We start from the raw sequence: 16,162 nt of genomic DNA, 5'->3' as shown, positions 1-16,162 counted from the left end.
TGTGCTCACTTGGGGAGTGAATAATCAGATGGAAGATCTTCCTCTCTGTCTTTCCTCTCTGTGTATCTGACTTTGTAATAAAAATAAATAAATCTTTATAAAAATTTTTTTTAAAAGTGGAGCAGTCAGGACTCATGCCAGCACCCATATGGGTGCCAGCACCACAGGTGGAGGCATAACTTACTATGCACCAGCACTGGCCCCTGTGTCTGTGTGAGGGTTGTCAACCTCATTTAATTGGATGCTGGGCATCATGTTTTACCTTGTTTAGTTCTGAGTTTGTTCCATTCCCTGAGATGGTGTTGGATTTTGTTTGGACCCACAGTTAACACACTTTGAGGCGTATGTTTCCCTTTGATGCTTGCATTTCAGATTTATGAAGCCAGATGGAGAGAAGCTATTATTCTAAGATTCTTCTAAGACAATACCTTCTGAGATTGCACAGATATTCCGAGCATTACAAACTTTATCCACTCTGCCTGTGGGGACTGCAGATTAAGCCAAGTCCATGTCAGCTGCAGGCAATGCTCAGCCTGCGGGGGCTCTGCACGCAGTCTTGGATTGCAGGAGTGTGCACACCAGGATGGGCCTGAGTGTCACAGGGACACCTCTGCAGATCTGCGGATACACCCTGCACTCCCTGCTCCCCGCGGACTGCTCTGCAAGTTCTAACCACCCAGCTGCTTGAACTCAATGTCTTCTCAATCCAGGAGGCACCAGAGAGCTGGGTTCAGATTCACCACGGCCTGCCCTGAAACCTGGAAAGCGCCTCAGGCAGTGAGCTGGGGTAAAGACAGGTCACCTCATTTGCTTCCGGTTTCTCAGAGACCCTGGTCCTGAGTAGCCCGCATTCAAAGTCTGAGAACCACAATGCAGCACATTGAGCCACCATCTGCAGTGACAGCTTCGCATACAGGCACTGGTTTGAGTCCTGGCAGCTGCACTCCCAGTCTAGCTCCCCGATGGTTGTCGCAAACACCGAGCCGGGTTACTCCAACAAACGCCACGAGTCAAGAGAATGAATGCTTGCCATCAAGCGTTTATTCAAGCGAGCACACACCAAACAGTACGGGGGAAGCCACCAAGACTTCAGCCTCGTGGGAGCCTGCTGGGCCCTGGGCTCCGGTCTTGTGGGAGCCTGCTGGCGTCAGCGACTGGAACCAAGGCATGGGTTTATATACAATTCAGTGGGTCAAGCAAGCAGCTGTTACAACGTTTTAATTGGTTATTACATGTTATCTATCAGCAACACTTGCTTTCTCTTAGTTCTGAGAAGCACGTTTTTTTATCAAGACACATTTTCTTCTTCTTTTATCATTTTTACCATAACTTGTTTTTTATGACATGGTTATGTACATTAGAGCTTCTTAACAGGAGTGATAAGAGAGAGCTTATGTACATTGGGGTTTCTTGACAGGAGTGGTAGGAGAGGTGGCCCCATTTCACCAGTCGTTTAGGAAGATAGAGTCACCTCTGTCCAAAAACTCCAACATACACACTATATCTATTATTAAGTCACAGCATAATTTACATAAAAGATCTATTATTACAGCTATTTCTGGGTCATCAATCTCAGATAAAAGTGTAGTAATATTAAGGATATAATTAAGATTATTGATAATATTACTACCCATACCTTCCATAGATTCCTTTTTATCTATACCCATTTAAGTATGTATTGATGGAGCAGTATAGATGCAGATGGGAGTAAATAAACACTTATAACCAGACTGTTCCTATCAGTGATGTACCTGGAAAAGCAGCAGACCACGGCCCAAGTGCTTGGGCCCCTGCACCCAGGTGGGAGACCAAGATGGAGTTCTAGGTTCCTAGCTTCAACCTTTGTTACTCACATAAATAAATTCTTAACAAACAAATAAATAAATAAGAAAGAAGGAAGATCAGTTTCACTATCTAGTGGTCCCTCTGCCCCCTGCCTAAGGGCAGTGCTAGCCAGATGTGATCCTTTAAATGGGTCACAAACGCTGCCTCTGCCTGTTTCCCTTAGTGTCAAGTGTCAAGGCCATAACAGATGCTGCGGGAAATGACTGGGAAAGTACATGGTAGGCGGGGCGCCAGCATTGGATGAAGTGATCTTGCCAGGGTGGCCATTGAGACACCCCCCCACCCCACCCTGGCGCAGTAGCTTAACGGTTAAAGTCCTTGCCTTGCACATGCTGGGATGCCATGTGGGTGCCAGTTCTAATCCTGGCGGCCCCGCTTCCCATCCAGCTCCCTGCTTGTGGCCTGGGAAAGCAGTAGAGCATGGCCCAAAAACCTGGGGACCCTGCACCTGCGTGGGAGACCCAGAAGAGGCTCCTGGCTTCCTTGCCCCTTTTCTTCCTTGGTTTTTCATTCTTTATTATTCCCACAGACTTTTTTTTTTTCCAGACTAAAACATCTTCTTGTCTAGGCCCTTCTATTTTTTCTTTGTAATATTTATTTATTTGGGCCAGACATAGTAGCCTAGTGTCTAAATCCTCACCTTGCTTGTGCCAGGATCCCACATGGGTACCAGTTTGTGTCCAGGCTGCTCCGCTTCCCATCCAGCTCCCTGCTTGTGGCCTGGGGAAGCAGTTAAGGAGGTCTAAAGCCTTGGGACCTTGCACATGCATGGGATACCCGAAAGAAGCTCCTGGCTCCTGGCTTTGGATCAGCTCAGCTTGGATGGTATATCTTTCTTTTTGTCCTTCTCTTTGTACATCTGCTTTTCCAATAAAAAATAAATAAATCTTAAGATTTAAAAGGCAGATGTACAGAGAGAAGAAACAGCAAGATCTTCCATCTGCAGGTTCACTCCCCAGGCAGCCAAAGCTGAACTGATCTGAAGCCAAGGGCCAGGGACTTCTGTGTCTCCCACAACGGTACAGGGTCCCAAAGCTTTGGATCATCCTCCTTTCATAGGCACATTAGCAGGGAGCCAGATGGGAAGTGGAACAACCAGAACACAAACTTGGCACTTGAAGGGGGAGGATTAGCTAACTGAGCCATTGAAATCAAGCCATCCATGCCTTTCTTAACAGGAAACCTTCCTGCTTCACAATCCCCACCCCGCCTCCCCGCCCAGCCCCAGTGCCTTCATTCTGGGTTTACTTTCCCTGCCTGCTTTCCTGAAGGAGTGCTGTTGTGCCAGCACCTGCTCTGCTCCCACTTCCGCTCCCTCCACTGTACCTGGTCACACCCCAACCCTGCATAGGGGCAGTTGTCTCCCTGAAAGTCCACTTTTATTACTATTTGAGAGGCAAAGAGAGCAAAATCTGTCATCTGCAGGTTCACGCCCCAAATTCCCTCAGTGGCCAGACCAAAACTGGGAGCTAGGAAATCAGTCCAGGTTCCCGTGTGAATAGTAGGAACCCAGCCAGCTGCTTGCATCTCACAGCTTGAGGCAGGACCCAGGCCCAGGCGCTGTTTTATTATTTATTAGGAAGGCAGAGTGACAGAAAGAGACCCTCCATCCACTGGTTCACTCCTCAAATGGCTGTGATAGCCAGAGCTGAGCCCAACTAAAGCAGGCACCTGGAACTCCATCAAGTTCTTGCCTGTGGGTGTAGGGGTCCAAGGACTTGTGCCATCTTCTGTTACTTTCCCAAGCACATTAACAGGGAGCTGGATCAGAAGTGGAATAGTGAGGACTTGAACCAGCACCACGAGGGATGCCGACATGTGATGGCTTAGCCTGTGAATCAAAGTTGACCCACTGGTCATTTTCATCAGCCTCATCCCTTAGCATCACGTCCACTGCCCACTCCTGCCCTCCCCCAGCCCTGGTATTATGCATCTCTTCTTTTCTTCTTTCTTTTCCTTTTCCATCTCCTTCTGCTGTCTTGGTGCCCATGCTTATTATGTCTAACTTGGTCAATCTGGACATGCACCAAGTACCAACCTCCCTGGCAACAGCCCCACCACCAAGCTGATACTTGCATCCACCACACTGGAACGTTCTTGGTGTGCCTGGACTTGGTCTTGGTTTGCTTTTATCCCCCCAGTTTGTTTGCGCCCTGGTGGTGGCAGGCGACTCTGGAACCTGCCCTCAGGCTTGAGGGGCAAGCAGAGCTGCTGTTTGTAGTGGATCTGGGGCCACTGCTGAGCTTGGAATGTGCCCTCTGCTTAACAGGAAGCATGGCCAGCTGGGAGTGTAGTCAGAAAAGGGGTGTGCTGTGAGCCATGCCTGGGATTTCAGGCCCTGCCAAGGCAAGTAGGCCTCTAGCCTCTCGGAGCCTCTTGGCTCTCTCACCGCCTTTCCCATCTCCATCCCTGACCCATCTGTCTTTTCCTCCCATGCCCTCCACACTCTCCCTCCTTTGTTCCATAGTCTGAGGGCACTGCCTGAACCGTGAAATGGTCCCACCAGTCCCCTCTCTTCCTGGGGAGCCACAGTGTCACCTTGGTTCACCTAGGACAGAGCTGGTACCTGCTGGGTGCTCACTCATTGTCTGCTGAATGACAAGGAGCGGGGATGAGTACATCTCACTCAGCGTTCCCACATCTGAACACAGGTAGGTTCACATCACAGCAGACAGGAGTGCTGGAATCAGACAGTGGCTACACACCCCAGCTCACCCGGGCCAGGCTGGTGTGATCTGGGCCTCAGGGCATTCCTGTGCAAAGTGGGAATGATGGCAGCACCCACTCCAGAGGGATGCTGTGAGGAGTGTCAGAGCTAAGTCATGGGCCTCTGTCTCCCTTGCTCCGTGCTGTCTGTCCTAGCAGAGCTGTTCTGTCATTCTCTCTGTTTAGTGAGGCCTCCCTGTTCTTCAAGGCCCAACTCAGTCACACCATCTTTCTTTTTATTTAGGATTTATTTATCTGACTTACAGAGAGGAGAAACAGAGAAAGATCTTCTGTGTGCTGGCTCACTCTCCAAATGATCACAACAGCTGGAGCTGAGCCAGTCCAAAGCCGGGAGCTTCTTCCGGGTCTCCCACGTGGGTGCAGGGTCCCAAGACTTTGGGGCCACCCTCTACTGCTTTCCCAGGCCATAAGCAGGGAGCTGGATGGGAAATGGAACAGCCGGGATACAAACTGGCACCCATATGGTATGCCAGCATTTGAAGGTGAAGGATTTAGCCATTGAGCCATTACATCAGCTCCCCCTACCACACCTTCTAGAAGCCTTCTCAGATTCCCACAGCTTAAGTTAAGCAACTGTGCCTGGTTCTACTGTCTCAAGTGAGTGTTGGCACCTCACACTCCCCTGGCAAGTTTGAGCTGTGCCACGGGTCCTTAAAGGAAAATTAATTATTTAATGGCTGCAGTATATTCCAGATCCTCCTATTGTGTTATATTGAAATTAATTTTTTTTTAATTTGAAAGGCAGTTACAGACAGAGGGAGAAAAGACATACACACACAGGTTTTTATCTGCTGGTTTACTCCCCAAATGGTCACAGTGGCCAGGCTAGGCCAGGCCAAAGCAGGAGCCCAGAGTACAGGGTGTAGGGGTCCCACCACTTGAGTCATCTTCCACTGTGTTCCCATAAGCAGGAAGGTGGACAGGAAGTGGAACAGCCAGGATGCAAACTGCCCTGCCCCCAAGCCTAAGCTGCTGCATCATGGTACCAGCCCCGCAGCAGTTTTCATCTGTTGGTTTGTTTGTTTGTTTTGAGGATTGGCTTTCACTTATTTGAAAGTCAGAGTAACAGACTAAAAGGGAGAAACAGAGAGCACTGCTCTGACTCACTGATTCCCTCCCCAAATGAGCACAACAGCTGCGACAGGCCAAAGCCAAGTCAGGATCCTGGAATGCCATCCAGGTCTGCCACATGGCCACAGGGACCCAAGCATGTGAGCCATCCTCTGCTGCTTTCCCAGGCACATTAGCAGGGAGCTGGATGGGAAGTGGAGCAGCCGGAGCTTAAACTGGAGGAATGCCGGGGTCACACGTCACACCTTAACACAGTGCTAGCCCACCAGCAGCCTTCTGATGGATCTAGAAGGGCCACTATTCAGGGCCTGCAAGACAGCAGACACATGTACTCCAACTAAGTTTTTGGCTGCCACAGCACTGTGATTTACTCCGAGGTCACTGCAGCTCGTTAATGACCAGCAAGGAGCTAACCTGGGAGCAAAGGGGCAAAGGACCCTTTTTCTGTCTGTGCTGTAAGTGTGGTGTGGAGAGGAAATGACACCAAGAGTTAAAGGGCTTCCCATGGGGTCTGGCATGGCACCATATCGGCTTAGAAGCAGAGATGGTGGTGTTTGTCACCCACTGAGTGATTTTGGGGGTGCTGGGGTTGGTCGGGAAGAACGGAGTCCACTAGGAAGAAGAGCTGGAGGGTTTGCAGTCTGGAAGAGTCCATCCAGTTTGAGGACTCGGCCTCCACATCCAGCCCCACACTTGTCAGTGTGTACACAGGTCACCCATCGCTGCTGGAGTTACCTGCAGCTTCCAACAATGTGAGCTGATGACCTGACAGCTCAGCCCAGGGGTTCCTGGGGCCCTGCCACCTCGCTTCACCTGTAAAACCAGTGATGGAAGGCCCGTCCTTGGGTTGGTGTTGTGGCACATCGGGTTAAGCTAATTACTGCAAAGCTGCCATCCTATATGAGTGATGGTTCAAGTTCTGGCTACTCCACTTCTGATCTAACACCCTGTTAATGTGACTGGGAAAAGAATGGGGATGGACCAAGTGCTTGGGTCCCTGACACCCATGTGGGAGACCTGAATTAAGTTCCAGGTTCCTGGCTTTGGCCCTGATCTAGGCCCAGCCATTTTGGCCATTTGAGCCAGCAGATGGAAGATGCCTCTCTTTCTCTTTTCTCTTTCTATCTCTCCTTCTCTGTCTCCCTTTCTAACACCGACAAATAAATATTTTAACACATATTTGAAGAACAAAGAGGTCAGTCCTGTGTCTCTGGTCTCTGACCCCTGTCCTGTCATCCTGATGTGTGTGTTCTCTAGTCACCTCCAGGAACATTTTCCTCCCTGTAAGGTTTCTGGGACTGGCTGGCCCACCTGGACAATCCACGGCCGTCTTCCCAGGTCTCATCGGTCTCCTTCCACCGGATGAGTGACTTACTCATCACTTCCGAGAACCTGCCTGGCCTGGGACTGGGGCGCTGTCTTCCAGGCTGCCCTGGGCGTGTTTGGGTGTGGGAACTCTCCACCCTCACCTTTGGACATCGCCCTGGACCATCCTTTCAGAGCTTACCCCCGGGCCACACACGCTGCCCTAGGCGTTTGGCATTCACCTCTGAGGCTGTCCTTCCTCATACCTGCAATCCCAGCCTCCTGGCAAGAAAAGCACAGGCAAATCCTGCCAGAGGGACATCCTACAAAACTCCAGGCTAGCACCCCTCACATCTCTCGGGGTCGTCAACCCCTCACACAGGTCCTGGAAGTTGTCAGGGCTGAGAGAGGAAGCCGGAAGTCATGATGACTGGTCACATGAGGTCCCAGGGCACCCTGGGAAAAAAACTGCGGCAGTACCTAGCAGTAACGGGTTACTGTGGGTTCATTCTTTGGAATTTATGTTAATCATGGAGAATTGACCATGACGCGTCATATCTCTTTGTATTGATTCCCAATTTTTCTGCAAACCTAAATCTGTTCTAAAAAAAAGTCTATTATAACACTAAACACTCAATTTCATAAAACTCTGTAATAAGGCTGTTGCAATTGCTAGAAGTAAACTGGGTCAAAAGGGGGGAGGTCACCCTGTGAATGGCAGGGACGCCATTTGGAGCCGGGTGTTCTGGTTCCAAGTCTGGTTCTTACTAACCATGCTGCTTGCTTCTCTAGCAACTGTGCCATTTCCCCCATTAGCTGGGGGGCTCCCTGAAAACAGAACCTTTCAGAGGAGAGACAGGCCTGGGCTTCTATCCCTTGCAAGCCAAGGGCTCCGCTCTGCCCTTGGGCATATCCAGCAGAGACGCTTGCTACTTTAAGGAATAAACCAGAAAGGGAGCGTTTACCCCAAACCTGGAAGACTTTTGAAAATGTCTGGGAACATTTGGAGTTGTCCTGGCCATGGAGCTCCTGGCACCTGCTGAGGAGAGGCTATGGGTTCCTGATCCACTTGCACAGTGCACATAACAGCCCCACAGATGGGAACAACCCTGCCCCGAACATCAACAGCCAAGGTCAATGCTATTTCTCACCCTAGCTACCATTTTCCTCTTCCGCCTAATTCTATGTGTCTGCCCACATGAAGGAGCTGCAGGCAGACAGTACGGTCCCCTTGAGGATAGCAGCAACTCTGTGGTAGTGCGCTCCACCCTGGGAACTACAGAACTGGGCTCCCTTCTCCCATGTCCCCTCCCCTCCCAGCCCAGGCCTCTGCTGCTAGACTGCCTGACCTTTGACCCTGGCCCTTTTGGTCGTGGAGCCACCAGGACGCCCTATTTCCTGGAGAAGAAGGAAGTCACCAGCCCCGGAGAGGTCACAGCTTAGTCAGCTCTTCTCGGCTTTGGCGCCAAGAGCACAGGGAACATGAAAGAGGCATACACGTCCTGGCTTGCAGCCATGGCAGCCGGGCCTGGGAGGCGTGGCAGGGAGCAGGCAGCTGCCTAGTCAACCCTGACCTCGCCCAGAGAGTACGCAAGGCTCCCAGGCAAGCATGTTCCGGCAGCTGAGCCCTCTGGGCAAGTCGTCACTTTCAAGACCTTGACTTCTTCAGGTGGTAAGAGTGGAGAACATTCTTAATATATTTATTAAGATTTATTGGGCCCAGCGGCGTAGCCTAGTAGCTAAAGTCCTTGCCTTGAATGCCCCGGAATCCCATATGGGCGCCAGTTCTAATCCCGGCAGCTCCACTTCCCATCCAGCTCTCTGCTTGTGGCCTGGGAAAGCAGTCAAGGATGGCCCAAGGCTTTGGGACCCTACATCCATGTGGGAGAGCAGGAGGAGGTTCCTGGCTCCTGGCTTTGGATCGGCGCAGCACCAACTGTTGCGCTCACTTGGGGAGTGAATCATCGGATGGAAGATCTTCCTCTCTGTCTCTCCTCCTCTCTGTATATCTGACTTTGTAATAAAGAAAAATTAATAAATCTTTAAAAAAGATTTATTTATTTTTATTGGAAAGCCGGATATACAGAGAGAAGGAGATACGAGAGAAATCTTCCATTCACTAGTTCACTCCCCAAAGTGGCCACAACAGCCAGATCCAAAGCCAGGAGCTTCCTCCGGGTCTCCCATGTAGATGCAGGGTCCCAAGGCTTTGGGCTGTCCTCAACTGCTTCCCCAGGCCACAGGTAGGGAGTTGGAAGAGAAGTGGAGTAGCAGAGACACAAACTGGTGCCTACATGGGTCCCAGCACATGCAAGGTGAGGACCTCAGCCACTAGGCTACCGTGCCAGGTCCAAATATATATGTATATACATTAATTTGAAAGGCAGAGGCATAGAGGGAGAGACAGAGATCTATCTGCTGGTTGACTCCCCAAATGACTACAAAGCTTGGGGCTGAGCCAGGCAAAAGTCAGGAGCCTAGAATTCCACCTGGGTCTCCCACATGGGTGCAGAAGCTCTCACACTTAGACCATATTCTGCTGCGTTCCCAGGTGCACGTGCAGGGAGCTGGATTGGAAATGAAGCAGCAGACACTCAAACTGACGCCTGTATGGTATGCCAGCACTGTAGGGAACGGCTTATCTCGCCATACCCTCTTAAGTCTTTTCATATCTGTGACATAATTGTTTCCAAGGAATAATCTCAATAGATAACATAGAACTTCATACTAAGAGAAACAGAATGAAAGGGAAGGTATATGCTTCCTTGACATTTAGATTGAATTACATTTCTTTTTTTTTTTTAAAGATTTTATTATTATTGAAAAGTCAGATATACAGAGAGGAGGAGAGACAGAGAGGAAGATCTTCCGTCCGATGATTCACTTCCCAAGTGAGCCGCAACGGGCCGGTGTGCGCCGATCCGAAGCCGGGAACCAGGAACCTCTTCCTGGTTTTCCACGCGGGTGCAGGGTCCCAATGCATTGGGCTGTCCTCAACTGCTTTCCCAGGCCACAAGCAGGGAACTAGATGGGAAGTAGAGCTGCCGGGGTTAGAACCGGCGCCCATATGGGATCCCGGGGTGTTCAAGGCGAGGACTTTAGCCGCTAGGCCATGCCACTGGGCCCTGAATTACATTTTTAAATAAATTTTTAAAATATATTTAATTTTATTTGAAAGGCAGATTTACAGCAAGAGACAGAGAGAATGATCTTTCATCCACTGGCTCATTCCCCAAGTGGTTACAACAGCCGGAGCTGAGCTGATTCGACACCAGGAGCTAGGAGCTTCCTTCAGGTCTCCAACGTAGGCCAGAGATCCAAGGCTTTGGGCTGTCCTCTATTGCTTTCCCAGGCCACAGGAAGGGAGCTGGATGGGAAGTGGAGCAGCTAGGACATGAACCGGCAGCCATATGGGATCCCGGCGCATCAAAGAGGATTTAGTGGCTGAGTCATCATGTTGGGCCCCTAAATAAAAAATTTTAAAGTAGTCCAATGCTTGGGAGGATAAAAAAGGAAAGCGAATCCTCACAGACCCCTGAAATGCCTGGGCGTCTGCGTGAGCTGCTGCAGCAGGCTGGCTCTTTGCCTGGCGGCTCTCAGCTTTCCTCTCTCCCTTCTGTGTTTTGTAGGGGAAGAAGCCTGCAACCCACGTGGCAAACTTCCACGAGGTCCTGCCAAGGCGAGGAAATCTGTGAGAGATGAGAAGGCCTGAGGCAGAAAGAGCTTTCTCCACATGTGTGGAAGTTTCCGAGCCCAGAGAATCACCTCCTTCCCATTCCTCCTTCATCCTTCCAAGACGTGGTACCCAGCTCATTGTGCTAACCTGCCTCTGCTTGAGGTAGTTCAGTTCCCTGATGGGACGCTAACTGATATGGCTAGCAATGTGTGAGGTGACATAATACCACATCACGTAAATAGACATATATTAGTGCTGATGGTCAATTCTTTGAGATTTAAAACACACTTCAATTATTTCTTTGAAAGGCTGAGAGAGAGACGTTTTCTAGTCCCAAAGACCTGCAACAGCTAGGCTCAGGTCAGGCTGACGCCAGTCCATCTGGGGTTCCCAGCAGGTGGCTGTCAGGGGTCCAAGCACTTGAATGACCTGATGCCTCTTAGGGTGCATGTCAGTGGGAAGCTGGATCAGACACAGAGTTTGGAGGTGATGGGCAGCACTGCTGTTTGTGTTGCCCATAGCTTAGCCACTGCTTGTGATGTCAGCATGCTATGCTGGATGGCCAGTTCCAGTCCTGGCTATCCTGTTTCCAATTCCGCTTCCTGCTAACACACTTGGGGAGGCAGCAGGTGACAGCCCAGTGCTTGGGCTCTTGCCCCCAGTGAGGGAGACCAGGCTGGATTTCTTAGCTCTTAGCTTCGATCTGGCCCAGACCTAACTCTTGCAAACATTTGGGGAGTGAACCAGCAGGTGGATGACCTCTCTCTGTCTCTCCCTCTGCTTCTGTCTGTTGCTTTGGCTTCTAAAGAAATAAACAAACTAAATTAATACATTTTTAATAAGCTAACTATTCAGTTAAAAACTAAAAACAAAACAAAACAGAGTAGCCAGGACTTGAACTGACACCCCTGTATGGAATGTGGGTATACCAAATGGCAACTTAACCTGATTTGCCACAATGCTCCCCTCCATGATCAACTTTTAAAAACTGACACAGATAGCAACATAGTGTAGAAGAAGCCAACCTCAGATAGTATTTCATTGCAATATTATTTCAAGTAGCCAAGAGATGGAAATTACCCAACTATCTATCCACACGCAATGAAATATTACCCAGCCGTTCAGACTAACGAAGCCCTGAGATGCCATGGTGTGGATGCGAAGTGAAACAAGTCAGATGCAATGGAACAGGCAGTGGGTTCCACTTGTCTGAAACACCTACACTAGGCAATGCCTGGGTACAGAAAGTGCAACAGAGGTAACCAGAGGATGGGAGGAGCGAGGAGGGAAGTGGGAGTACGGTCAATGGAGTTCTATCCTCTAATAAGGATGTACTGAAGTCTCAGCCTCACCGTCCTTCAGATCACAGCCAGGCTGGGAAACAGGGTCTGTGCAGATGGAACCAGGTTAAGCTGAGGTGCTCCATAGCCAGCCCCAATCCAGTATGACTGATGCCCCCAAATGAGCAGGAAATATGGCCACAAAGGCAGACACATACCGAAGATGGATGGAGACCAGCACGGTGGCATAGTAGACTAATCTTCCGTTTGCAGCACTGGCATCCCAGATGAGCACTGGTTTGAGTCCCAGATTCTCCACTTCCAATCCAGCTTGCTGCTTATGGCCTAGGGAAGCAGTGGAAAATGACCCAGATGCTTAGGCCCCTGCTCCTGTATGGGAGACCTGGAAGAATGTTCCTAACTCCAATCTTTGAACCAATCCAGCTCTGGCCATTGTGGCCATTTGGAGAATGAACCAGCAGTTGGAGAACCTCTTTGTCTCTTCTCTCTGAAAACCTGCCTTTCAAATAAAAATTTTTCTAAAATCTTTTAAAAGAAGAAGATGGAGGATGTGAGAACAGCCACAGGACACATCTCCCAGCCCTAGAGCTTCACAGGTTACTGCTAACAGTGGAGACTGAAAGAGACCAAGCAGGACTCCATCCCAAGCAGCACAGCCTGCCGGCACCCTGACTTCCAACTTCCAGGTCTGGAAACTACAGGACAAGATGATGTTTTTTCTCAGCACTCAGTGCTTGGTACAGCATCATGGCAACCCCGAAAAACTAAAATTGGGAGTTGTTGCTTAATAGTTACAATTTCTATTTGAGGTGATGAAAAGTTTTGCAAATGGAACTATGGACTGCGCAACACTGTGAATATAATTGTTGCCATTGGATTGTACCTAAAGATTGTTGACATGAAAACTCTAGTTACAAATAATATTTTAACACTATTTTAAACAATTAATAATGTAATACACTATATGGCATGTGAATCCTGTCTCAATAAATTTGCTTAAAAAGAAAAAGAAGAAAAGCTCCCACATCCAGCTACCAGTTGGTTGCTCCAATTCTGAACCAACCTCCTACTAACAGCAGAAGATGTGCCTTGAGTTCCTGTCAGTGTTGTTTATAGTACCAAAACAATACTGAGAGGAACTTGAGTTCCTGCCACTCCTGCGGGAGACTGGGAAAAAGTTCCTGCCTACACCGCTTTAGCTGAGTCCAGCCCCTGGCCAGAGGATGTGTGTGTAGGTGTCCCTCTCTTACCTCTGTCTTTCCTAAATAAATAAATCTTTAAAAAGAATTATTTATTGATCTAAAATAAATAAATAAATACAGCTTATATGGAGAGGCAAAAGACCCAGGCTAATCAACACAACACTGAGGGAGAACAAAGCGGAAGGATTTAGACTACCCGATCAAGACCACGACAGTGTGGTGTTAACCCAAGAATAGGCAGACAGACACAGAACAGCACAGAAAGCCCAGATCAGACAGCCAACCTTTGGCAAACATGCAGAGACAGCACAACAGAGTAGCCTTTCTCACTAATGCTGTGCAGCCACAGGCTGTCCACATGCACAGAACCGACTCCGGAGACAGTCCTTCCACCAATCACAGAAAGTCACTCAAAACAGATACCAGCGCCACATGCTAAAGCATAAAGCTCCTAGGAGGTACATAGAGGAAAAATATCTGGATGACCTTGAGTTTGCCACTGACTTTTTATTTGGTTCTCTAAATTATTATTATATTTATTTTTAAAATTTATTAGAAAAATGAAGCACTCAGAGAAAGAAACAGAGTCCACCCATTGGCTCTCTTCTCCCAGATGTCTGCCACGGCTGGCTAGGATTGGGAGGAGGCCAAAGATGGGAGCTGGGAACTCAATCCTGGCCTCCCACATGGATAGCAGGAAACCAGTAACTTTAGCTGCTGCCCAGGGTCTGCATTAGCAGGAAGCTGGAGTCTGGTGCAGGTGCTAGAACTCAGGAACTTTGATGGAGAATATGGACACCTTCACTGGGGCGTGAATCATGAAGCCCAGCACTCACCGTGAGGAAAGCTTTGAAGAAATTACTTCCCCAGAGGCATGGTCCTCAAAAGAAATAACTGATAAACTGGGCTTAAAGTGTAGCACTTATGCTCCTTAAAAGACACTGTCAAGGGCCTGGTGCTGTAGTCTAGCACCCAAAGTCCTCGCCTTGCGTGTGCCAGGATCCCATATGGGTGTTGGTTCTAGTCCTGGCAGCCCCACTTCCCATCCAGCTCCCTGCTTGTGGCATGTGAAGGCAGTTGAGGACGGCCCAGAGCTTTCAGACCATTCACCTGTGTGGGAGACCCGGAGGAGGTTTCTGGCTCCTGGCTTTTGGTCGGCTTAGTTCCAGCCATTGCAGACACGTGGGGAGTGAATCATCAGATGGAGGATCTTCCTCTCTGTCTCTCCTCCTCTCTGTATATCTGACTTTCCAATAAAAATAAATCCTAAAAAAAGACACTGTCAAAAAAGAGACAACAAGACACATACCAAAAGAAAATATTTGCCAAAGACACATCCGATCAAAGACTGTTACCCTCAAATGTGCAAAGAACCCTTAAAACTCAACAATAATAAAAAGAATCACCTGATTTTAAAATGGAGAAAAGACATGAATAAGCACCTCACTAGAGAATATAGGTAAAACAGATAATTAATGCATGAAAGAATGCTGCTAGGGTCATGTATCATGGGGAAAATACGAATGAAAACCACAATGAGACACACCCTGATCACCTGGCAGAAATCCACAACGCTGACAACGCCATGCAGTGGCACCAACCCTCAGTCCCCACAGGTGAGAATGCCAAAGGGTCCAGCTTCTACAGAAGACACCGTGCTGGGTCCTAACAGAACTGGGCACATTCTCTCCCGTAAGCCAACACTGTGCTTCTTGGTAACTACCTAAATAATGGAAAACTGAGGTTCACAAAAACCTCTGCACACTGGTCGATTTATTAAGGTATGGAGGAGTAGATCCTGGTCTATCAGGGCAGTGCGACAGCATGCAGAGCTGAGGGGAATGTTGGGAGGTAGGGGAGGGAGGAGAAGCAGACACAGCACAGAGGGTTTGGGCAGTGAAATCTGAGTGATGCTGTCATGGCAGATCCATGCTGTCATCCATGCGTCAGAAGCCTTGGGGTACACAACACCAAGAGTGAGCGCTACAGAGCAGGCCTTTGGCCTGGCATTTAAAGACACCGCATCTCACGTCAGAATGTCTGGATTCAGCTCCGGTTACGGCCACGGCTACAGCTCCTGCCCGTACTTTTCCACCAGCACAGACACAGGGAGCCAGAGGTGAAGACTCAAATCACTAGGTTCCTTTGACTCATCTGGGAGACCTGGATTGCTTTTCTGAGTCCTGACCCCGGTCTTGGCCCAGCCCTGGCCATCGTAGACCCTTTTGGGTTGAAGTAATAGGTGGGAGTGCTCTCTGTCTATCTGCTCTGTCTGGTTCTCTAATAAATGATAATGATAATGATAATGATAATGATAATGATATGTATATGTATATGTATATGTATATGTATATGTATATGTATATTACAGATAAACCCAGATGTAAGCCATGGACTGGGTGACAGTGATACACCAGAGCAGCAAGGGTATCCTCTGGCGGGAGATGTTGACAGCAGCAGGCAGGGGAACATGGAGACTGTCATTTCCATTCAGATTTGCTTGCAACTTAAAAGTGCATTAAAAGGGCCGGGTGTGGGCCCAGCACGACAGTGTAGAGGCTAAAGTCCTCGCCTTGAACCCACAGGGATCCCATGTGGGCTCCACTTCCCATCCAGCTCCCTGCCTGTAGCCTGGGAAAGCAGTCGAGGATGACCCAAAGCCTTGGGACCCTGCACCCACGTGGGAGACCCGGAAGAGGCTCCTGGCTTTGGATCAGCTCAGCTCTGGCTGTGGTGGCTGCTTGGGGAGTGAACTATCAGACGGAACATCTTCTCTTCTCTTCTCTTCTCTTCTCTTCTCTTCTCTTCTCTTCTCTTCTCTTCTCTTCTCTTCTCTTTTCTTCTCTTCTCTTCTCTCCTCTCCTCTGTAGATCTGCCTTTCCAATAAAAATAAATAAATTAAATAAAAAAAACAAAGAAAGGAAAAGGTCTGGTGTGTTATCATAGCGGTTAAAGTCCTCGCCCTAAGTGCACCGGGATCCCATATGGGCGCCGGTTCTAATCCCAGTGGCCCTACTTTCCATCCAGCTCCCTGC

This window comes from Ochotona princeps, chromosome 1 (genome assembly GCF_030435755.1).
Source record: "Ochotona princeps isolate mOchPri1 chromosome 1, mOchPri1.hap1, whole genome shotgun sequence".
In the NCBI taxonomy this organism is placed as follows: domain Eukaryota; kingdom Metazoa; phylum Chordata; class Mammalia; order Lagomorpha; family Ochotonidae; genus Ochotona; species Ochotona princeps.
This window is presented reverse-complemented; position numbering follows the sequence as displayed.